At 29.3% G+C, this 26,783-nt stretch overlaps 2 protein-coding genes across 4 annotated transcripts in view; both read left to right on the top strand.

Annotated features, from left to right (window-relative positions):
• The window catches only part of LOC142323614 (dynein axonemal intermediate chain 4-like), a 204,945-nt gene that overhangs the window by 29,141 nt on the left and 149,021 nt on the right, over positions 1-26,783 (top strand). The gene's annotated exons all lie outside the window — the stretch shown is intronic.
• Positions 1-26,783, top strand: part of swi2 (Protein singed wings 2) — a 105,232-nt gene that overhangs the window by 18,962 nt on the left and 59,487 nt on the right. The window lies entirely within an intron of this gene.

The raw sequence follows: 26,783 nt of genomic DNA, 5'->3' as shown, positions 1-26,783 counted from the left end.
TTTCCCCTTAACTTCACGCCAGAACCGTTCAATGTGTCGCGTGCGCGCGTCTGTATCAACGAAATTATAACCGATTAACAGTCGCACGATTAAAACCTTCAAACTGAAGACAGTTGTACGTCTGTCAGCAGTCCCTTATGTCGGTTGTACCTGGCAAAATGCATTTCTTTATTGTAGGCGACAAAGTCTCGCGGCCTCGAATCTGGACAGGAACTAAAAAACTTTTTTTGGCGTCACGCTTTATTCCACCGAACACCCGGCTTCCTTTAATAATACGACCTCAATGTACTTCCTTTTCCCTACTTTCGCTTCGTAAATCTCCACCGCTTTACTAATTCTTCCGATCGTTTGCGACCGTTCACAAATTACAACCGAACATACTTCCCTCAAATAACTGCGTGGTGGGAGAAGTCTTTAAGTAGCGGATTACGTCTAGGAGGTAAGCATCAATAAGCCATCAAACGAGAAATAGTTTTTTTTGTTACATTGCGGTTTTCAAAGAAAGTGAATTTATCTTGCGATACAAATTTAACGTACTTAATTTTTCTTCCTCCTCATTCTGTCGGTTTTTCCTACCCGATTGTAACATCGAAAGCCGCCTTTATATTTGTCATAATGGAAAGTATTAAAACAGCCTCGTACCGTTCACAAGCCACAATCGATAAATTTAAATCCATTCTCAAGAACAACAAACAAAACATACCGGGTTTATCTAGGAAACGTCAGGAATGAACGATTCCTTCGTTAAGCTGAATACAGTGCTGTATATCTGCGTTGAACTAAAACGCAGGTGATATTCAACTCTACTAATCGCATATTCTCTCCGTTCTCACTATGATCGCGGATGTAGTGAACATCATTACTATCAGAAAAAGTGATTCTGAATGATGCTTCTTTTGCCTCGTATGTTTTAAATGTGTTCATTGTCACAAGAAATACTGTATAGATTATAAAACTATTTAAAAATCTAAAATATTCTGTAATTTACTGTAATCGCAATTGAAAATAATCAAATGCAATAAAAACCGTGGTGACTGTAAAGGTCTCTTCTCGGTTATAAAATTATACATCCTTTTTCAGTATATATTTGATTTAAATATGTATTCGGATGATACAACAAAAAATACAAAGTAGTTTGTATAAAACTATTCAACGTCTATTAATTTCTTCCGCGATTTCTTTTGTCCTTACAGCTTTACAAAGGGAGAAAAATTTAATTATTATTCATAAATTTAACAAAGATTCATTCCAGCGTAATATAATTTTAAGTTATTATTCAAAAGGGATACCGGCAAGAAGTTATTACGCGTCTAATCTTTGTGTCGATTAATAAAAATTAAATTAGGCCGACAAAAAATTCATCGTAAGTAAATAAAAATCTATTGATATACATCAATAATAACCGCTGTAACCGTTTTATTCATCAGAAACTTTACAAACGCTGTAGAAAAAACCACTTAATCACCAATAAATATTATTTACTGAATTACTTCAAAAATATTTTCTCCCCGTTCGTGCACCTTTAAATAACTGCTTTACAAGTAACACCTTTAATTTACTTAAGAATCTTTTGATTTATTTTTTTTTAATGAAATTTGGCAATTAATTAAATAATTTGGGGCTAGGTAACAGCAAAACCTTCTCTAAAAGATTCCGTTGTCGATTACAACAAGAAGTTATCGGTTGTTCTTAAATTTTGCCTATGTACATTTATATTTCCGTTGTTTCTATTCCGCTCTTAAAAAAATATTTCAAAACATTATTTACGAGTAAATACGATCGGTGTAAAACATTATATTTAACAAGTGAAGGAAACATTTGTTCCAAAAATTTCTTCTTCGCTGTTAAACGTATAAATTTCTAGTACTTTTTCGTTTCTCCTCCCCAAAACGGGGGGTTGAAATATATAAATAGGGATATTTCTCCGACCTGGTTAGTCAATATTTCGTGATATTCTCAGTTTCTTCCGGCTGAAAAACTTGCAAACTTTTATGAGGTGAAGAAACGAAGAAATACCAAATTTGTTGTGTAACAATAACGGTAATTTAATATCGGCAAAATAAATACCGCTCAAACAATTAACACTGCACGTATTGATGCCTGGAATTAATGAAACCTGACCTGCTATAAAATTACGGGTGGACAAATTATAATAAAATTTCTTATATTATAATTTAATTTTTGCACGCTTTTTCCCAGGATAATGCGTTAATCATTACCCGATAGGGTACAGTTGCGTTGAGAAAAATTAGGCCAAACAAAGCCAGTCCGACTAACAATTTTATGACCCGGTACGTGTTGTACCGGGTCATAGGCAGCACTGATGTGTTATCAGTGCTGCCTAGGCTTTTCTTTTAAGCTACAAAACGTTCAAATTATCTGTCAAATTTAACCGATTATTAATAGCGATAAATTGTACGCTATTTTATATTCTTACATCGTGCCACTAGTCGATAGCAAATTTCATTCAAATCCCACATTTTATGCAGTCAGAATTTTATGAAAAATAAATGAAAAAATGTACAACATGTAGGTAGATTGAATAAGATCAATGATAGTTAGTATACTGAACATGTAATACGTTAAATAACGCGTTACAAAAATTTAATTAAAACAAATATGTAGCCGGGAAAGCACGGCTTCATCCAAGAATATATTATTTTGTAAGCGGCAAATAGAATTAAATCACAAGAAAATTACATCGTTACATAAAATAACCAAGCCTAGTTATTTTAAAGAATACATTTTTAAATAAGTTTCAGAATTAGTACGGTATTTTTAATTTAGAATAAACATTGCAAACTACTGACAACCACGTGCTGGTGCTTTTATACGTTAATTTTACCTTAATTCCTAGTAATGTTTACGTTATATCTACAACGACGATGTCATCCCGTAGAAAGTTCGACGAAAAACAGGAGACGTTAATACGTCGTGTGAAAAATCAAGTAAATTGTCACCGCCGACCGTTAGCTAACTAACTTTTGTGTAAAAACCGTTAAAAAGAAATGAAATGAAATGTAATAGAATCCTTAAATAAAATTTGGTTAAAACAACATATTAATAATTTTTTTTTTTTAATTTTAGCGGTACACAATGATGAAAATTCGAGAATTAACTCTGCTATGAAGTTAGAATGATCGTATGTTTCGCACTAATTCGGATTTTCCAGTTTGTCTTAATTAGAAGATAGCGAAAAGGTTATTTATATAAAAACAAAATTGATAGTTTCAGCGCTACAATTAGATTGAAATTTATTCTTACCGAAATATCAGAGTGTGGATGATTTTAATAGGCGTTTATATGACTGAGAAATATCAAAGTCAAATAATATCTCGTTAAGTAATTTTTGTAACAATAACTACAAACTATCGCCCGGCTCTGGTTAATGCTACTTGTTTATTTTCTGAAATAAAAGGTAATAATAAAAATAATATTCAAGATTTAACGAATCGGTAGTAAAAATGTTCAAAATTGAGTAGTTTCAACCGTGACTTAAGGTAACATAAGATGTGGTTAAAATTACAATATTTTGGTCTATCTAAAAGAAAATTTATTTACGCCCCTTCAATATTTTCTCACCGCATAAAAAATATAACAAAAACAGTCGTAAACTACTAAACAAAATCTTAAGACTTGCTGTCATACAGACACCAATACACATAGAATTATGTAATATTATAAATAAACACAAAACATAAAAAAGTATAACGATACAAGAGACGAGATCATTTTGTTTCTGTTGGCGGTTCACTATCTGTTATAACAGTTTGAAAAGTTAAAGATAAACAACTACGATCTATAAATTAAGTAGAAGACTTATAAATCCACTGATCTGCGGGGTAAATTTTTCATTTGTTTAATTTGAGACAACTTTTGAAATAAAACATAAAAAATGGATTTAAAATAATTCTGAAAGAAAACATACCTTTTATTTTCTGCATTTTAGGAAAACTCAGCAGACAATCTAGGAAAAAATTAGAATTTTCATCTAGTAAACTATAATTTCTTTTTTTTTTAACTTCCGGGACCTCAGTTAACCATTTTTTATTCGCAGAGGATGAGATGAATGCTTTGTAGCGTGTGTGAAATATGCCATGCCTGACCGGGATTCGAACCCAGGACCTCCGGGTGGAAGGCCAAGACGCTACCACTCGCACCAAGGAGGCTGGCGATATATTTAACCTATGTTTTATAATCTGATTTTTTGCGTTTTGAAAATTTTATGTATGCTTTCCCGCGTATGAATTTAATTTTTTCATAAAATTGCATTTGTAAAATTGTTTTTACTTAGAGATTAAGAGTAAATGACTATTATAAAATTTCATTTTGATAAGAAAATAGAGTTTGGCAATTATAAGCTAGGTTTTTCCTTGTAACAAATTTCCCATGTCATCTTATTAATTTTTAAATAGAATAGTAAAATTCTTCTTTTAATTTTAGGATCTTTTCTATAAAGAAAAACAAAGTAAACTCGTAATTTAATTACCTAGAAAAGTTACTGAATTCCGTTTCTGCTAATCAACAGCAGAAATAACTTTAAAATTGGCAATATTTTTAACCGAACTGAGATATATATTAAAGGAAAATATTGGCTTGACTCAAATATATATCTGAAATCTAATATTATTTCAGTAGCTTTACATGTGAAGTAGATTTAATCGGTCGGGCTTTGTAAGTAGTTGCAGCACTTTTATTTTACTTATTGTTAAATCTACAACAGAAAGAAAGTACTGCTCTACTAGTAAAAATGACACCATCACGTATTTTTTTTTAATCGTATTTCTCGACTCCTGAGTTAAAACCACTAAAATATACTTTTTTTTTCTTCGACGTTAGTTCTTTCACGGAAGTCTCTACTTCGTCAGAATATTTTATAAGTAATACTGTTTCCTTAAAAAATTCATCGTATTTAAATTTTATTTGAACTTCAAAAATTAGGAATAGTTTTTTAGTAATTATGTGTGGGTTGTTGATCTCAAGATTTATCGTTATTCACAATTTCCTGATAAAGTAAAACGTTTAGTCAAGATTAAAATTTCCAAATTCAAATATTTGATGAAATCACAACAATGTTGAAGTTATTCGAGAACTATTTTGCTCCCCGCGTAGCAAAGTCAAAGAGTTTAAGCGTTCCGTTTTTACTTGTCTGTTTGAATATCTTCAAAATTTAGGTAGTCCACTTCAGCTTAGTAATCAAAAACCGATTTGAAACTTATCGTATTTCTCAAAGTTTGAATTTGATTTTGAGCCAAGCGTATGCGTTGTTCTTCAAGTCTTTGAGAACGTTCTTGCGTAGATTCACGTTGTTTGCGATCATAAATCGTAACACCCCTAGAAGTTCTTCTTTCTATCTGTGACTTTGGCGTTACGAAAATATTAATACCAAATTGAATGTCGAATCTAAGCAGATTACGAATATGGCTTACCCTTATGTAAATTCTTAGTTCAGGAACTAAAGATATAAAGAGTGCTACTCTGTATACAGTCGTAAATTTGTAACGGTCGTCATTTCCTATAATTTTATTATCAAATTAATTTACTTTTACGTATATTATGATACTAATACAAATTGATATTTTATAGATAACGAATTAAATTTAGTAAATCACATAATTACTGTCTGAAGAAGTCGATATTAATATGAACAACGCATTAAATTTTGTTAAAGGTAGTTATCGATTTTTATTTATAAGCTATTTGTTTTATGATTTACATAGTAGTGAGATTGATTATTTAAACTGCGGTTGGTAACCTTCCAGGTTTCATAAGAAAACTACAGCCAAAATTTCGTAATGACTGGTTCAGTAGTTTTTTTCGGTTATCGGGAACAAACGAAAAGATGTCAATATATGTAGAACCGAGGTTAATTATTTTGTTTTCCTTCTGGACGCTACTTTGTGATTTTCAACAAAAAAAATTATTTCTCAGAAACGGGTAAACTTACATTAATTAAATTTGGAAAATCTAAATTTTTATTTTACAAAATAAAAAAAATTAAACATCTTTACCTATTAAAAAATTTATTAAGCATTTTATTTTGAATAAAATGACAAACGATCGAGTACACAATGAACCCGGCAGTACGCGTTTTTATCCGTTTCTATTTCCTCCATCAAATGTAATAAAAATTATTAATTGCAAATAATAATAGTAAATTAATAAAAATTACCCGCTTTTAATATTTTAAAAACCATCGTGTCCCTTCGACGTTGTACGCTTGGAAATACAACAAATTTGTAAATGTTTAATCTAGAACATTTATAACACAATATTCGTATAGATAATCTAGTATTAAAATAGGTCTTTCCTTTAGTTCTACAGTCTTAACATTTTTTGCTTTGCCTCTGCGCGTACGTGTGTATGTATTGAGACATAATGGCGCACAATTAGATCACATATACAAAAAACAAAGAGGGTTAAAGAAGTGAACAGATTTGTTAGTAACTCATAATAAATCGTTTCTACTCGCTCAATCACTGTTCCTTTCTCTCTACACAGATATATATGTATGTGTATATATATATATATATATATATATATATATATATATACACACACACAAACATACATACATACATATATATTAAAACGTATTACACATGTACAAGAGATACGGAATTTCAATCCGTCTTTTTTTAAAAGATAATTTTTTTGGACAGCTGTCATTTTGTCTACAAATAAGAGATGATTTATTATTGCATTTATGTCGAATGCTTTGTCTTAGATCAGTTCGGTTTCACTTCTTTTTTTAACGGTTTTTTTGTATTACACTAGTTTGCAGCTGTGTTTTATATCTTTGCTAATGTACTTTACTATGTACAGGTCATATTCTTTGTAATAAATATTATTTATACCATTTCTATCTAAAATTTTCCTTCAAAGATATTTCCACTCCCATTTGAATTATTAAAAAAAAAAACTACGTAATCATTTCTTTATTTTTTTTCTCTAAAATATATATATTTTTTCATTTTATATATTGATTTAGCTATTTGTCAATGCGAGCATTAATTACCGGACGATTTACAATCGCTGTAAAAATATGTTTTATATTAAAATTAATGAAGTATATTAGTTCTTTCCTCGTCAAGAACATTTGCACAGATACATACCTTATCAAAAAAGTTTTTTAATACTTGTACGACAGATTAATAACAGAAAGTAAATGTTAAAAATTTTATGGTATTTGTTTTTTAGTCCTTTAAATAAATATCCGCTCTCCTAATATTATAACTAAACTATTATCGTACTATATTTTTTAAATGCAGATTATGGATGCCGGTTGCAAACCGGTAAATAAGTACGAACCCCATTCTTTTCATTATCTTGTACGAATTCAAACGATTAGTGAGGGAAAGAGGCGCAAACAAAAACGTAAATTCAATTCCAGATGATACCGCTATCTTGAAAGTATTCATAGCGGATGAAGAATTTCCGTATATATTACGATATCTGTCTAAAATCGGGTTATCAACATTTCTTCCGATTTAGATATTATAAATTCCTTTTACCTTTTTGTGGATTACTTTTTTAAGATGCGAATTTTAATTTCATAACAGAGAAAAGATAATAATAATTACTGCACATTAAAAAATGTGGTAGGAAAGACAAAAAGAAACAAAAGTTATAATCGCATATACAAACGATCTAGAATTCGCAATCATCATCACAAAAAGGAATCAAAGCATATAAATACGCATTCGACTGATGTAATATCAGTGTTGGTTTTTATGAAATATACGTGTATATTAATATAGAATAAATTTATATTATATGTAGAAATTAGTTTATAGAAGCAGGTACAGATTCAGAAAAGTGTCTTAAGGAATTTTTTAAGTATGTAGACGAAATTATTTCTTACATTTCAGCGCATTTAGAAGTCGATTCCATATTTTTTTTAAATAATTATTTATGTTTAAAAATGTCAAGAGTTGATTAATAATAGCTTTGAAAAAAGATTATTTTGTAATAGGAACATGCATCTAACTGTAGATTTTAGTATTTTTTTGTGTGATCAGTCACATGAGCATCGCATAACCTCGAAGCTTATGCGTTAGGCATATGAAACAGACATTTTGTAAAGTATGTAAAATGTCATGCCTGACCGATATTCAAAACTGGAACCCCTCCGGGTGAAAAGCCGAAACGCTACCACTCCGCCACGGAGACAACTGTTAATTATCATCATTTTGTTTTCAATAAGCACCTTTTCTAAATTTGGTCGCTGTTAAACGTAAAAAAATTGGAAATAAATTTTAAACAATATATGAGCAATGTTTTTAATAATGTTTTTTTAATATCCAAAGTTTTTTTTTGTCTTCAGTCATTTGAATGGTTTGATGCAGCTCTCCAAGATGACCTATCTAGAGCTAGTCGTTTCATTTCGGTATACTTTCTACATCCTACATCCCTAACAATTTTTTTTTACATTCCAAACGTAGCCTGTCTGCACAATTTTTTCCTTCTACCGGTGCCTCAAATATTAAAGTGATTATTCAAGGATGCCTTAATATATGGCCTGTATAAGCCTGTCTGTTCTTTTAACAATATTTTTCCAAATGCTCCTTTCATCAATTTTCCGCAACACCTTCTCATTTATCACTTTATCCACCCGTTTGATTTTTGACATTCTTTATAGTACCGCATTTCAAAAGCTTCTAATTTTTTCTTCTCGGCACTGCGATCTTCCCAAGTTTCACTTTCATGTAAAGCTACGCTCAAACATATACTTTCAAAAATTATTTCCTGATGTTTAAATTAATTTTTTATGTAAAAAATTATATTTCTGAATGAAGGCTCGTTTTGCCTGTGCTTACGGCATTTTATATCGCTCCTGCTTCGTCCATCATTAGTAATTCTACTTCCCAAATAATAAAATTCTTCTACCTCCATAAGCTTTTCTCTTCCTGTTTTCACATTCAGTGGTCCGTGTTCGTTATTTCTACTGCATTTCATTACATTCGTTTTGTTCTTGCTTATTTTCATGCGGTATTTCTTGCGTAGGACTTCATCATGCCGTTCATTGTCACTTCTAAATCCTTTTTTCTCTCAGTTAGAATTAGTATATCATCAGAAAGTTGTAGCATATTTAACTTTTCACCTTGTACTGTTAATCTGGATCTAAATTGTTTTTTAACATCATTAACTGCTAGTTCTATGTAAAGATTAAAACCTAACGGGATAGGGGACATCCTTGTCGGACTCCCTCTTTTATTACGGCTTCTTTCTTATATTCTTCAATTATTACTGTTACAGTTTGGTTCCTGTAAATGTTAGAAATTGTTTTTCTATCTCTGTACTTGAACTTAATTCATTTAAAAATGCTGAACATTTTATTCCAGTCTACATTATCGAATGCCTTTGCTAGGTCTATAAGTGCCAGGTATGTTGGTTTGTTTTTCTTTATCCTTCCTTCTACTTTTAATCTGATCGCTAAAATTGCTTCCCTTGTCCTTAAACGTTTCCTGAAATCAAACTGGTCTTCTAACACTTTTTTCCACTGTCCTCTCAATTCTTTTGTACAGAATTCCAGTTAAGATTTTTGATGCGTGACTAGTTAAGCTAAACGTTCTGTATTCTTCACATTTATCTGTTCCTGCTTACTTTGTATCGTGACGATAAATTAATGAAATATTTGGATCTTACCAGGGGAAGGCACATCGGTTAGAATCCTACTTCATTTCCTTTTTTTTAACTTTTTTTTTAATTTAACTCTTTCGATTTATTAATAATTATTAAACTCCGATTGTAAAACAAGTTTTACAATAAATAATAATTCAATAATAATAATAAAAACATAGAATACTAAAAAAAAATCTCAAGTTATTAACGAAATAAAATTTTATGTACTTTTCAGTTTAAAAAAGTGTGTATGTGTAATTTAATAGGTATACAAGTAAGTCATGCGGTGTCCACATCAGTTTTTTCTTTTCGTCTTCGTAAGCATAGGAGTAGTGCAAGTGTTACAAGTGGCAAAAAAAAAACACCATAATATTGGTGATTGGGGAATCGATGAAAGTTTAAAAATATCAGATTTTGGAATTTTTTAAAGATTTTCTAGCCCGTTTAAATCTCTGTTAATAATATTACAATAAAAAATTAGCATAATTCACCCGTTCCTAAAAAATAAATCTTTCATAAGTTCGGTTGTACATTTTTTAGTGGATTTTTTTTATTTCTTCTATTTAAAATAGTAAATGAAAACAAATCAAAAAAATTTCTTGGTCGGTAATTTTGGCGGTGGGAGAGTAGAAAAAGTAATAAAATACTGATTTTTTTTGAACTCAAACTTTTTTCTTGAATAATTATTTTTTCACTATGTAAAAATAAATAACCGGTGTCAGGAAAGTATTAAAACAGCCTGACGCCGGTCAAAAGCCGCAACTTCAAATGCGTTCTCAAGAACAACAAACAAAACATACCAGGTTTACCTACGAAACCTGAGGAGTGAAGCGGTTTCCTGATTCTTTCTTCGTTAAGCTGAACGAACAGTTTCTGCTGTGTATACTTGGGTTGAACTAAAACGCAGGTTTTATTCAGCTCTACAAATGACGTCTCTCCGTTCTCGCTGTGATCGGGGATGTAGTGAATGTCATCGCTATCAGAAAAATTATTATGTGAAGTATGGTTCTCGCACCTCATATGTTTTAAATGTGTTTAACGCTACAAAATATACTGTAATAGATTATAAAAATATTTAAAAAATTTAAATATTCTGTGATTTACTGTAATCGCAGCTAAAATTAATTAAATGTAATAAATCCACGACTGTAAAGGATTTTTCTTGGTTATAAAATTATATTTCCATTTTCAGTATTTATTTTTTTAAAATATGTATTCGGATATAACAATATAATAAAAGTACAGGCAATTTGTCATCAAAATAGACTTATTTGAAAATCCTTAACCTACCGATTGATCTTTTGTCCTCGCTGAAGTTGTAAAAAACGTAGTAAACAAGTAGACCGGTTTCGAACACGTGCCCAATTCACAACATTTTCACACTTTCACAAGCTACACCTCAAAAACGGTAAGTCGTACAAGAAAATTTTTTAAATAAAAGTTGTCTGTATTTTTGAGATTAACAACTTTTCCAAATGCAATTAAGACGAAAAACAATTTTTTATGGTGAAAAACTCAAAAAAACACGTTTTTTACAACTTCAGCGCCACCTAGTATTTCAATTTCAAATTATACGGCATAACTTTAAAGACATTAATTGTAGAGGAGAATGTCCTCTACATTTTTTGTTTGAAACAATTTTCTCTAAAATGTATAGATTCAGAGAAAAACGCATTTCAAAAACGTTTTGAGTTTTCCAAAAATCTAAGGTAAGGAAGAGGCATGTTAAAAATCTGGAGTTAAGCTTCCCTCATCGCCCGTAACATACGGAAAAAACATCAATCGGTAGGTAAGGATATTCAAATAAAGATACAAATTGACTGTACTAAATAAAAATATATTTAAATGCATCAATAATAAGCGCTGTAACCGATTTATTCATCGCGTACTTTAAGACGAAATTATACGCGCATGAGAATAATAGCGTTAGACACATTATTTGGAATACAATTATAGAACAGATGCAACTAAATTAAACAACATACATCAATTTTACAAACATTGTATTAAAAAAAGCTTATCACAAACAGATATTATTTACAGAACATTTTCACCCCTTCCAATAACACCTTTAATTCGCTTAACAATCTTTTCATTTCTTTATTTTAATGAAATTTGGCGATTAATTAGATCATTTTGGGCTAGGTAACAGTAAAATCTTCTAAAAAGTTCAGTCGTCAGTTTCGATAACAGAAGTAATCGGTTATTCTTAAATTTTACCTATGTACATTTATATTTTCGTCGTTTCTATTTCCACTCTTAAAGAATTATTTTAAAATCTTATATAATGCATTTACATAGAACGGTAAATAATAATGTTAAGCGTAAAATATTGAACTTTCGATCGAATTCGTTATTAAAGGTATGAAATCGGGCCGGCAACGTTTTTGAATTTTCAATCAAAATGTTCGAGAAAATTTGACGAATTATTTATTACGTGATTTGTGTTTTTAAGTATATATACAAGTATATAAAAAATTGTTTAACTCAAATTATTTCTCGATGATATCGTGTATTTGTTTTATACTAAAAAAGTTCTGTAATTTAGTTACAATATTAGTAGAGCGCGAAGAAAAAAAATATTTAACGGTGTATATTTTTGGGTTTGAGAAAATGAAGTAGGAAAAATACATAAGGAATATTATGTCGCCTTTCTTACATTTTTGTACTTTTTTGATTCGGACAATTTCTTTTTGAAGAACTGTAAATATTTAATTTGTTGAATTTTAATTTTCGATGTTTTCAACTGACGGCAAACTTTCGCCGAAACCTTAACAATTTTATTGTTTTGGGAGTTTTGATATCATCTGTTTTTTTTTGTGTTCAGTTTATTCGTTAAATTCTGTGAAATTTTAGACGATATAATAATGTCTAGTAGATAGTCTAGTACTAGTCGTCTATTAATAATAAGATTCTTCTTATTTTTATGAAAAAAGAACTTCAAAATTCTCCTCAAATAAAGCACTCCATCTTTATCGATGAACTTTTTTTTTCACTGCAGCAAAAATGAAATTAATACCGATCTAGTTCATATTAGTCAGATTTTCTAGTCGATATCTAGTCATCTATTAGGATTTGAGTTTTTATTTTCATTGATTTGAGCAATTGCATTAATAATGTGAAAACGTTTCAGCATTATTAAAAAAAAAAATGTTTTAACAGCGTCGACACAAAATTATCAAAAAATACAATTTCAAAACTGTAAAAAAGTTGAATATTATTTCTAAATAAATATAAAGCAGCGAATAAATAATATATTTGTTTGTATAGATATATAATAGTATATCTGAAATAGAAAAACTTAACTTAAACTTAACTTGCTTAAAAAGAAAGAAAACTAAAAAACGGTCTATATATGAAGTTAAATTCTACATACATCTTAATCAGTGGATTTAACATTTTTAAATATGCTAAAAAAGTTCTCAAATATTTACATAAATTTTTTATTTAACACTTGTTATTTGATTATGCCCGGAGGAAGTTTTAATGTAAATCGGATGATTATTTTTCTCTGTAACTTCAGATCGGTTGATAATTTTTACGAAACAGAAATCAAACGATTCATATAAATTATCCAATAATTACATTTTCATATAGTTAGAGAATTTCATAAAAATGTAAAAAAAATTGTAAGACTATATACGGCGGTATAAAAAAAAGAAAGTTTGATTAATCATTAGGTATATTTATTTAATTTAAATCAGAATTGAAATTAAAAAAAATATTTATTTAAAATATATTATAGAGTTACAAATAAAAAATGAAAGATAAAAAAGTTTAATATTGTAGATCTAAAACTCCAATTTGAATATGTCACTGTAATTTGTATTTACCAGGAAAGTTTGAAACTTTACAGATTGCGGTGTGGAAATTCTATAAGTATGAGAAATTTCAGGTCTCAGTATTTGAACTCGGGAGTTTTTAAATGAGAAGTTGACACACGGCAACACCACCACAGATTTTGGGAAAATTATTTTGAAAGATCAAAAAAAAATATAATTTTCATGATTGAGGTATTTATGCACCTATACGCATGATACTGGGTTATACCAGACGGAAAAAATTGAAAAATGTTTAAAATTATTATTATTTAGCATTCGAGAAGATTTTTTTTAGAAAATTCTTTGTTAGAGAATCATGTCATCAGAAATAATATGATTTTTTTCTTTCTCTTCTTTCAATAATAAAAATAATTCAATTATCCTTTCCATTGACGTGTTGTCATAATTGACTAAACGTTGTCTGCAGTATGGGGTTTTTGTGCAGTCTTTCTTTTTTGTTAAATTTTCCATTCTTCTTATTCTTTGTGATCAGATCTGATTTAATTTAATTATTTTGAATAAATTGATTTATTTGGTACAACTAAAAAAATGAAAGTTATGAGAAGATTTCCCCAGATATATTTTTAACTTGAATTTCCTATGCTACATTATTAATTAGAAATGTTAAAAAATAGAATTAATAAAATAAGAAATCGATTAAAGAAATATATATATATATATATATTGCTGATACAAGAAATAAATTCGATCTAAAAATATTGTTCATACAATAAATATTAAAAAAATTATTATTATAAAGTACACCATTTTAAGTGTGACCTTTTTAGTATTCTATACATAATAAGGCTCAAGAGATATTTTAACATGCAATGACAAACGTGTTTTGTTTTCCGTTTCTTTGAAACACGCATCACGACCGAAATAATTTAGTGAAAGAACCTAAACGAGTCTTCATTCTAGATAAAAAATCGTAGCGTTTTGGTCATAATTCTACGTTAGGGTTCACTTTACCAAAATTTCAAACAAAAATTGAAATTCAGGTACTAAAAGATTATAATACTTTAAAATTAGGGCATATCAATAAATTTTAAAAAAATTGTTGAATATCTGAACGGGAGCTCCAACCAAAGAAAACATTTTCTGTATTTATAAAGTTTGAAGTAATAATAGTGGGTGATGATGCGCTCATGTTGAATTTTAACTTGCCTCGCGGAACTGCAATGGAACTTGTCTGCCCATGACAGAAAAAATGGAGGATTAAAGTTAATTAGGATAAATCGAAGCACATCACATTTGCCATGAGAAAGGGTGACTGTCCCATTGTGAACAAGGATGGTGTCTTGTTCCCAAAAAACAGAGTGTGAGGTACTTAGGACTTCACTTAGATCAGCGTTAAGTATAGGAAACGGCATCGGCTGCTGTGAAAAAACTCACACCTCCCACGTTGTCCAGTAGTCTGATTTACAAAGTTATCCTACGATCAATCTGGACTTATGGTGGGGAGTTGGGAGCGACAGTAAGTAAAAGTAATGTATGTATCATACATCGCTTCCAGAACAAGGTAACCAGAACAATTGCAGAGGTGCCATGGTTCACCCGGAATGATGAGATTCACGAATATCCGGAGTTTCCGACAGTTCGTGAGATTGTAAGATAGCACAGTATTATATCCCAACAACGTTTAGAAAATCACGTCAAACACTTAGCGATCAATCTGCTTGATAATCTGGGGACGTCCGAAGGTTAAAACGACTACAAGTGCTTGTCCTAGGGATTACTGAAAAATAGTTTGCAGTTACTATCGCCAAATCCAGTGATGTTATTTCTGTTTACTTATTCACTTATTTTTCTCTTGATTATTATTTTTTTATTATTGACTATTTATTTGTTTATTAGTTTTTATTTGTTAATTGTTTGCTTTCATGGACTATGAAGTGTTGGCAGATATATATATATATATTTATATTTTTTTACTGATGAGCTTTAAAATTACTACTTACTGATTATTATGGATTAATTTATTATGGGAGTTCCTTAAACACCACCTATCATGTGCTTATATTCAAACGATTTACTTATGGTTTCACATAAGCAGATTGTAAATAAAGTAGGTGAGGAACAAAAACGATTATTGAGTTTTAGAAAAATTTCAACGAACCGAAAGATTTTTTTTTTTAATTCTGAATATTTAACTTGAGTTTTAGCGCTCTCTTAATGAAATTATCTCGTAAAATTTAGTCAGCAGGTTTTTATTATTATATACTCTTCCAAATGGATTAAAAACCTGCTGTAGGATGCCATAATAACGAATGGTTGATCATCGTTGAATAGTTAATATCCAGTGTTACTTAACCTACATCCAATGTTACAGTCAGTCATTTATTGTAATTCAACAGCCCTTGGGAGGGGGATGGAGGTGCATCTTGCATCCTCTCACGTCCATTGAAATTTCATACTATTTTGATCACAGCCTCCATTCTCCTATTTTACGAATGTGCCTTTACGAATCTAACAGCGCTTTGTTTAATCCTTTATAATTTCCTACTCTCCAACTATTTTCCTTTTTTAACTGATACAAATATCCTCTTTAAATTTATGTTTCTTTTAAATCTTCTTTACATGTTTTTATGCGTTTCCATTAAAATTCATATTTTATAACGTCATGTTTATAACGAAACAAAAAGCATTTATATTTAAACTTTTATACACCTTTTACTTATTTTTAACCAGTTTTACTGAAAAAATACGTTCTAAAATGGAATCATTTATTTTATCGTAGTTCAGAACGTTTCTGAACTGTTCATCAGAATTATTTATGTTTACGTTTCCTGTATGTATTTTGTAGTATATCATAACGAAGGATAATACACTAGATGAAAAGTTTTGAGGTACGTTTTTATTTCTTTTGAAAGTACGTGTTATACCATTTGTAACAGTGGTCTATAACGCTAAGAAATATGTTCCGTTGAAAATGGTAACACGTAGGTCTCCATGGACAATGTTGTAAATTATATTTATATTATCCTTTCGTCCTTTATCTATTAGGAACATTTGATAGGTTGAATGGTGTTCAGGGATTCGTAACGTAGTTCAATATTAAATTCAGTGTTATGTGTGTGTGTATATATATATATATATATATATATATATATATATATATATATACAACATTGAATTTAATATTGAACTATATATATATATATATATATATATATATATATAGTGTTAATTAAGATGGTCTTACATGTAGCGTATAATTTGAATACAATCGTATTACGGCAGTGGTCTCAACTAAATTAGACAAGTAGGTAGTTTAGTTTAAAACACATACAAAAAATATTAATTTTTTAATCTTTAAAGTTAAATTTTTTTATTAAGAGATGTATTAAGAAAGACATTTTATATAAAATATAAAAATTTTTAAATAAAGAGAAGTTTCATTTCGTTCAATATAAACATAAAAGGTTTTTATATTTTTATAAAATAATATATAAAATATATATATAAAGATTTTACTTATTTAATATTTTAATTAGTAGGTTTTATTTTACTAATGTTTTTGTTGTAATCTATTCAATTAGTGAACAATACGCAACTCCTCACGGACCAATGAAATGAGGATAATATGTTGGACATGGTAATGAGGTGTAGTCTTCTGCAGACTCGGCCGACCACTTCTGAGAGACGAGTTGTTAACTGAACCCCAACTACCAAAGTGTACCGGTATCCACAATCTAGTATTCAAATCCGTAAAAAAAGCAAATAATGGCTTTCCTATCTAGATAGTGCTATAGCAGAGCTACAGCTCTAGAAGAGAAAGTATTGTAATGATCCAATTGGAGCAAATGCGGTTTTCACCGGATCTTGACGTTTTGACATCCAAAAAACCGGATGGAAATCCTTCGTATTTTAATGTTCGTATGTACGTGTGTATGTTCAATGTTGGTCTCTAAAAAGATATATATCTTCAGAACTACGGGACCGATTTTGACTATACTTGGTAAGATTACTTCTATATACCAGGTATTAATTGATGCCATTCAATTTTTAACTTAAAAGGTCAAGGGGGTGAGTCTGTAGAGCAAGATCTCTCTCAGTATCTCGAGATTTTGCGAAATTAACGTTATATTTTTCTTAGACACATTTGTTAACGATTAAAAAATAACAATATTTTCAAAAAAAAGTTTTTGACAAATCGCATCCCCACTCCAAAAAATGCTGTTGTAGTCATCTGCCATGATGTGACGTCACATGTGAGCGGTAAAATTAAATAAATGAAAAATATTTATTATTTTCCTAGTAATAAGTGTAGAAAATTAACTCGGTCTGGCTGAATCTCACTCAATCTTCCGGTTGACTCGGTACGTGATACGTTAAGCCTCACGGCTACGCAATTTCGGTAGGCTTCTACGTCTGCCAACTGTAGAAACAAAATTTGTTCTATGTAAGTTGTGAGATTACATTAGTTTATTTAGTGTCAACCATCGCTAGTACTGCCACACCCACGCGAATTAAATACGGTATGCGCGTGCACTTTAGTTTGATACATTGAATTAAATAAACGAAATAATATAATATTTATATAAAATGATAAATATTTTTAATTAATTTGTGCGTGTATGTGTGTGTAAGCCGTACATCAGAACAACTGTGTTGTCAGATTTTTTTACTAGGATTCCAACCTTTGAACCCTCGACTTTGAAAATCACCGGTTAGTGAAGTGACGACAAGTTAACAACTAGACTATCCTGATGAGCTATAAATAATTTTAAAAAGATAATAAACTAAACTAATGTGTATCAAAATATATTTTTATCTACGACATTGATATACATTATGATTTTATTAGACTTTATGAAATATGTATTCAACATATTTCATTTTCAAATTTACATGTTATAAAGTATAAACATCAATTATATAAACATTAATCTAAAAGTGTTTTAAAAGACCCTATAAAATAGTTAAAATAAAAATTTCTTTTGGGTAGAAGTAGTAAAAGATTTTTGTCTATAAAGTAGGGTAAAAAGGTTTTGATTAACATTTATAGAACACGGATGATGATCGTCAGAAAGTAATCTAAAAACAAGATTATATCGGTGGAATAATTTGAAAATTTAACATAAGTACTTATTTAATAATCTGTGCTCTACAAATTTAGTAAAAATGATCGATGTTAGTATAGTAATACTATTTAGAGTGTAATATATGAATCACATCTTTATTTTTGGCACTGTAAGAAAATAATGGCTGCATCAATCTTTATGAATGTGGTATAAAAGTTTGGCCCCACTTTTGCATGAAAATGGGTAAAAAGTAGATAAAAACATCAAAGGAAAAATTAATAAATCAACATTCTTAAAATGTTCTTGAATGTGTTAAATAAATCAGTTTAAAAATCGAGAATTAAAATAAAAAACATAATATTTTGCAATAAAGTTGATAAATTTTAATTAAAATTCTATTTTCGGAGTTTTTTTACATTTGTGTTTTGTTAAAATTAACATTGTGATTTTTTTCTTTACCAAGGTTATGAAAATAATAAATATTATAATTATATAATAATAACATTATAAACATTATCTAAAAAAAAATTCAATAATTTCTACTGCTATCAATAGGATAAATTTTCAATTTTAGTTCGGTTAAATAATTTTTAAAACATCTGAAATTTTTTGGTTATCCAATCTAAGCCAAGAATAGCAGTTAGAAAAATATCACACTAAATTTTTTTGTCGGCTGGTGTTGAGTAGGGTATTCTACTATAAAAAAACAAAAAAAAAAAACAAGTTACATCTCTTTCATTAAAACTACGATAAAATCCCGAAAGTTCATATATAAGTAAGTTAAAAAATCGACAATAGACAATGGTGTTGTTAAACTTTACCGGAGAATTTTTTTATTTATATTATTTGCTTTTTACGTAGACGTTTTTCAACCTCTGTTTCATACATATTGATTTCCATTTTCCATTTATTTTGAAATTCAAATTTTAATCCTAATTTACCGTATTTATTTGCGTAATTCACAGACTTTTTTGACTAACATTTTTACTTTCCCGTCTAGCGCTATACCTGTAGAAGGGCAAATATTGTAATCGGTCCAATTTGGGCATATGCGGTTTTCACCGGATCTTGACGTTTTGATACCTAAGGAACCCAAAACACCGGATGAAAATTTTTCGAATGTTCGTATGTACTTTGTGTGTGTTCGGTGTCTCACACCTTATATCTCCAGTACTACTGGACCGATTTTCACCAAACTTGGTTAGATTACTTCTACACATGGGGTATTGATGCTATTAAATTTTCAACTTAAAAGGTCAAGGGGATGACGTTATAGAACAAGGTTACTCTCAGTATCTCGAGATTTCACCGCAAAAATAATAATATATGCAAAAATCAATTTTCGAATCAGATCTCATCTCCTTTTTTTAACTTTTTTTTTAATTTATTTTTTTTACATTTTTAAAAATTTAAATATATTTATTTATTTTAGCTTTAATGGCTGAATCGATTTTCATGAAACTTTAATAAACGGTTTATTTCAATCATGCACATTACTGTTAAGTCTATGATAATTTGAATAAAATAAAATAATTAATACAGTGGCGGCGTTTGAAAATTTTTTTACGAATTTTCTCCAAATTTTAAAAATTTAAAACAATTTTGAGGTAATAAATAAATTTATAATAGAAAAAGAGTAAATTTATTTTCTTGTAATCATACAAAAATAAATCTCACAGCAGTATGTGCAAGAAATATTTATAAATGATAAAAAAAAAAAAAAAAATAGAAAAAAAAATACGAAAATCGTTTAATAAATTTATGTATTTCCAATCTGATCATATATTAAGTAGATAGTATAAAATAGATTTTTACTGAATGAAAGATAAAATTCTACAAAATAGTATAGTATTTCTCTGTACTCTTAAGAAAATCAATATAGAAAAATTTTTATTTAATAAATAATATCTCGAAAACGATTTACGCAATTTCAATAAATGAAGTCCTACAAAAAGATTTAATTTTCTTTTTTCTAAATTTCAGTTATGGAAAATATAAAATCCTCCTGTTTTGTAAAATATGATTTTATCAGTGGCTCGAAAATAGTACTACATGAAAAATACAACACAGTTTCTGTATATGGATTAAGTGATGTAATTATCTGAATAAATTTTTCTACTTAAGCAATCCTGAAGTTCATTAAACTTCAATAAATCAATATATATTTAAAAAACAAATGTTTGTCTGTCTGTATGTCTCTTATGCCTTCCTAAACCGTTCATCCGATTGCGATGACACTTTGGTGAATTGTTGTACGCACGCCCGCAAGGGTTCTGAATTAGTTTGGACCCGCTAGGTGGCGCTGGGATTGAGATATTTTGAAAAATTGTATTTATGGTCCGATTTGGTTCATATTCAGAATATATATTAGTTACGTGAAAAGAGATACTTTTTCATAAACTATATACCCGCTAGATGGCGGCGGTATCGAGATATTTGTGAAACAAACAAACTTTCTTTCTAATATATATACAGAAGACAGAAGATTACTCGTGCGGACAAGATATATATTACAAAATTTTACATTTTTAAAATTCGTCCAGAAGATCTCGCAAGTAAAAAAGTACGTAAGAAAAAGAAAAAACCTGAAGATCTGGCAGACTAAAGTATTTAAGCTCTGTCACATTTTCTTTAGTGGCCAGAAAAAGGACTGCGAAAAAGTGCATTAGTGAATAAAGTGTAAAAAAAATGTTAACAAACTTACATACGGTTGCATAATTAAGATAACAAGATTTTATTAAAAGTTTGGGAGTTGTGCGCACGCTCGCGAAGGTTTCTGAATTAGTTTGGACCCGCTAGGTGGCGTTGGGGTCGAATTATTTCGAAAAATTGTATTTATAGTCCGAATTAGCTCATATTTGTTCAAAACGACAAAGTATTGGTCGACATACAATTAATCACATGTAACCATATAGCGCGGGGATGCTAATAAATTAATAAAAAAGAATTCAGATCGACCCAGAGGTTCTTGAATTTTAAACAGACATCGAAATATATACAAATGCATAAAGCAATATTCAATAATATAAATAAATTTAAAATAAAAAAATATAATTAATTTCTTAATCAGTTTAGAGAAAAAAATATAATTTATATTTTACTTACAGATTAAGATAAATATTTTAGATTAAAATAAAAAAAAGGTACAATCGAACGTATAAAAAAAAATTATTTATGTAAAATTTATTACGAAACTAAGAGACAAATTTTGTCAACAACTCTATTAATCACATTTACAATATAGTAGGGTGCTATTTTTGAAGTAAAACTTTTCCAAGGTCTCTTAATAAATATCACAACTGAACAAATCGTACAAATAACTTACGGAATATAAAATAGAGAAACAAAATTTCAGAACAATTGTTGAAGTAACATACGAAAAATGTATTATTCTATAGCGAAGAAAATTAAAATAACCATTATTGTTTGTTAGATGTTTTTTATTGTAGTTTTGTATACAGTTGAAAACATTAACTAATTCTTACTTTTAGAATTTAAATTTTAGTAAAAAAAAATCATTTGCATTCATTCATTTGTTTTATAGAGATTTTATTTTTATTTATTTTTTCTTCCTCTGGTTAGGAGAGTAATCCCATTTACGGAAAAAGTGTCGGACTCTCTAACAGGTTCCGCAGATGTTACGGCGTATGTAGCCTGCGCCCTACCGACTAAACCTCCACCTCACCAGCCCACCTTCCGAGGCCGAAAACCGCATTTAACCATTAGTCAACCCCAGGAGGTGGCTTCGAGCTCATTGTATTCAGAGTATAGATATTTTATTTAAAACATATTATCTTAACTTTTGGAATTTGTTTTAGCTGATGAAATGCTTGTAAGATCGGATTGATTATAAGCTGAAATACAATCTGATAAGTTGGATTCCACTGGATTCAGATATTAAATATTTTGTTTTTTATTCAAATTTTTAAAAGAAAGAGTATACACACACTGTATAAACGTTTTCTATAAAACTTGTAGAAAATTTAGTTTTTAAAAACGTGATGTAATCAACATCTATGAACATTGAACACAATGTTTTCAAATTCGTTTTTATTGAAAACCAAACACAACTAAACAGTTATGAAAACTGAACACTGCAAACGAAAATTTAAATTACAGGCCTATTTCTCTCAAAATAATTTCAAGCATATGTTCATTTAAATATTCCCTATTTCAAAAAAAAAAAAAAAAATTGATTGCCTTCTTTTATTTATTGCATATTTTTTTTTATAACCGAATTCTTTTGTCTTCCTAGGCAAAGTATTAATGCCCCAAAGTGATCCAAAAAAAAAAAAATTAAAATATCGATCTTTTAAATTTTTAAACTTTGGTTTTGTTAAACTTTTAACAATAATAAAACAAATAATATTACAATAAAATTTCATCATAATTCTCCCCTAACCCCAAAAAAAGAAATCTTAGGTAACTTTGTATTGTTGTAACTTTGTATTGTTGTACATTGTTTAGTGGAATTATTTTAGTTTCTTTCATTTAACATAGTAAACGTAGAAAAATAAAAAAATTCTCTTGGATGGCAAGACAGCAGAAAAAATAGAAAAAACAATTTTTTTTTAATTTTTAAAACGTTTTTGGTTTATTTAAACATATAATGATAATTTTACGATAAAACTTCATCATAAATTGCCTCGCCCAAAAATTAATCTTAGGTAATCTTTTTCATGAATAATTATTTTCCTATTATATAAGAATAAATATCCAATTAAAGGAAAGTTTTACAATTTTATTGTCAGATTTTTTACGTTTAATAATTGAAAAGTTATTTAACGGTTGACATACTTAGTTAACACCCGGTAAGTTAAGATCTCTTATTATTTAGGTACATAAAAAATGTGAAGCTAATAATTTTTCTGTTATTTATTACTATGAAATTATACTAAAAAATTAAATAATTTTAAGATTTTGGTTTAGATCCCGTAGTTTATCGGTCATTTTAATTAAATACTATGAAGATATCCGGAATTAAGATTTTTTTTCTAGCTTAATTATTTCTTATTTAAAAAGCTTGTTTTCAAGATAGTTTATAATATCTTACAATACATTTTTAAGTCTGTCTTCTGTTTTCCCTGCTAAGTATTATTTCAATTTTTTTTAAAATATTTCTTCGTTACTTAATATAACCAATTATATTTTTTACTTTTGCATACAACCTACCAGTTTAATTATCAAGTAGCAGAAACTCTTGAAACATATTGAAGGAACTTCATTTACGGATACCGTTCTTTGGTTCTATCTTGACGTAAAGGTCGAACGTTTTGATCCATAAAGTAACACACTTGAAGGCACAGTATCATGGAACTTTGTAATAGTTTCTGTTCTAACCTTTTCCTTTAGTACTCCCTTTACACCATATCTAAGTCTTAAGAAACTTAGTTACAGACTCAGGTCGTTTTATTTATTGTAACGAATATAACCTAAGCTAATTAAATTCTTAAACAAGTTAAGCTATTGAATTAAATTCATTCATTTTTAATTAAACGTTTATTTATAATTAAAATACATTATAAGTAAAGAATTTTTTCATTTTTGTTAAGATAAAAAACTTCTGTTTGATTTATGACAATAAACATATTTTTTGAGGGTATATACTGAAACTACTTTTATAACTGAACTTCATGAAAAAAACTGGGGTAATAAAAGTTATATAATTTATTTATAGTAGAAAAATCGTATTTTTCCATTAAGTGCATTGAATATTAAAAAAAAATGAACTGTTTATTTATGAATCAAGAATTTATATCAGACAATACAGGAAAAGGAAACGATAAAACACGGCGTATTGTCACAGCAGTCGATTACTGATTTGAAAATTTATCAGTTAACTGATAAATTTACATTTACATTAGATTTTATTACATTTTAATAGAAATGGCGTGTTATTAAAAAAAAAACTGTAAAAATTGTTTTTAAATCCTTAAATATACTTTAAAATGATGTATTTTTTTCCCTAAATGTTGAAATCTGTTCAACTAATGAACAATAAGCAACCCTCCCACGATCCAATGAGATGAAGAAGATATGTTTGACGTAAATGAGGTTTAGTCTTGTACATTCTCAGGCCTACCATTCCTGAGACGTGAGGTTAATTGAATCCTAGCCACCAAAGTACACCGGTATCCACTATCTAGTATTCAAAACCGTATAAAAGCAACTAAATTTTATTAGGATTTGAACCTCAGAACCTTCGACTTCGAAAATCACCTGTTAACTGATTTACAAAGAGTTAACCACTAAACAGCCCGATAGGCTATTTTTCTTTTCATTAAAATTTGTATGATTATTTAAATGTGTTTTATATTATTATTAATATATTTTTATTATTATTTATAAATAATATAAAACAGTTTATACAAAATAAATTTGTCTTGAAATATAGAAGAGTTTGATTACTGAATTTTTCTCATAAGATGAAGTCAGGAGGAAGAAGAGTACAATAAGAAAGAAGAAGGAAACAAGGAAGGGAAAGAGGGCTTAAAGAAAAGAAAGAAGAATAAGAAGATGCAGGAGCAAAAGGCGTAAAGCAGAGTACAACTCAGTAAATTGTAACTAACAATAGTTAGTTACAATTTACTGAGTTACAATTAACTGAATATATCTCTGAACTCTGAAAACAAGGTAGATTTCTCCAAAATCTAAAAAAATTCCTTATATCAAACCAAAAAATTAATTATTAAATAAAAATATTTATCACCATAATTTTAATATAATTCACCTAAATGACGCTTACTTTAAAAACTAATTAAACAATTAAAACATATTATTTAGGTTTTAAAACTGTTGTAAGCACGCGACGTTTTTTGATATATTTACAATATAATTTTCAGCGACAGTCAATTATTCGTTTTTAAATAAGATTTTAATAGAGAAAGAATTAAGTTCAGTTCTGTAAGGCGCATAAATAAAAAAAAAACAAAAAGACTAACAGTTATTCAAGCACTTCGTGATTCTTTCAAAGTTAGTTTTTATAAAAGGAATGTTGTCCCCGGTAGACTTAAATGTAATATATTCGTGCAATCCTTTTGATATAAAATTTAAGCGATGTGAAATATTTGGAAAATTAGGAATTCTTATTTTGTTATTTATTTCTACTTTTGTTGGTTTGACACAATTAGTTTTTATTTATTAATTAATTTAAATTGAACAAAAAAAGTTTGGTATATTACATACAAACCGATTTTGTAATTAATTCATCTATATTTATTATTTGTTACTTTCTTCTTTACATTCATACTTATAAATCGTATCGATTTATTAATAGTTTTGTTATTTGGGAAACCGATTGTAAATAAAAAAATTTTACTTATAAGAAAATATAACTTGATACCCAAAATTCGATTGCTATACCTTTCCTTTATATAGCTATGCTAATGTAGTAGAAATAGAACTACAGATGGGAAAGTAATTTATTCAAATAAAAAAATATTTTCAGATTTTAATTAATTCTGTCTTTATTTTGTGTTATACTGAAATAATACACTATGTACAATAAGTGTTTTCTTTTCTTTCTTTTTTTTTCGTAAGGGGAGGAAAAAGCTCTGCCAGCCGCCGCCAGGCCCACTCTGACGGCAAGTGCTGGGCTCTTACCCGCGAAAAAAACCTCCCCCTTTAGTCACGCAGGGGACAGATCTAATCCACATATGTACACACCCCCTGCGCAATCACCCGGGCGCTCTTGTCACCGAATTAGAACAACCAGAGCGACGTACTCAGTGGATCATCGGCGAACGACGACTCCGAGAAGCCCCTGCCGCCCAACCACTAAGGCTGGCCGCTCACAGCCGTCCGGAATCGCCTCAGGTAAACTGCAGTCTTCCAGCCTGCCTGCCCCTCTCCACTGCTTCCTTGTTGTGAATTATGGCTGACACCGTAATCGTTACTCTCGTTCAAGCATCTCTGTCACGTAACATCACACTTATGACACTAACTATATTTACTGCGCCGTGGCCCATCATGGCGGCCCTCAAGTCTCTCCACCTCGTGCAAAAAAAACACTACGTGTTCCGCCGTATCTTGCTCCCCACAATCATAGTAGCATCTCGTGGTACTCCTACCCATACGGTACAGGTAATCTTGACTGCATTCGTGCCCTGATAGAAATTGGGTAAGCTCGTAACTCCCATCACCGTGCTTCCGCTCTACTAAACTCCTGACGTCACGGATGAGCCGGTATGTCCACCGTCCAGTCTCCGCCGCATGTACAATAAGAGTAAATCATTTCTTCCTTCCTTTGTAAAAGTCATGATTCTGTATTGTATTGATAATTGAAATTTGATTAATGGACTGTAGAATAAAC

Source organism: Lycorma delicatula, chromosome 4, assembly GCF_047948215.1.
Source record: "Lycorma delicatula isolate Av1 chromosome 4, ASM4794821v1, whole genome shotgun sequence".
NCBI lineage: Eukaryota > Metazoa > Arthropoda > Insecta > Hemiptera > Fulgoridae > Lycorma > Lycorma delicatula.
Note: the sequence above shows the minus strand (reverse complement) of the source record. Positions and strands in the feature narration are given on the sequence as shown.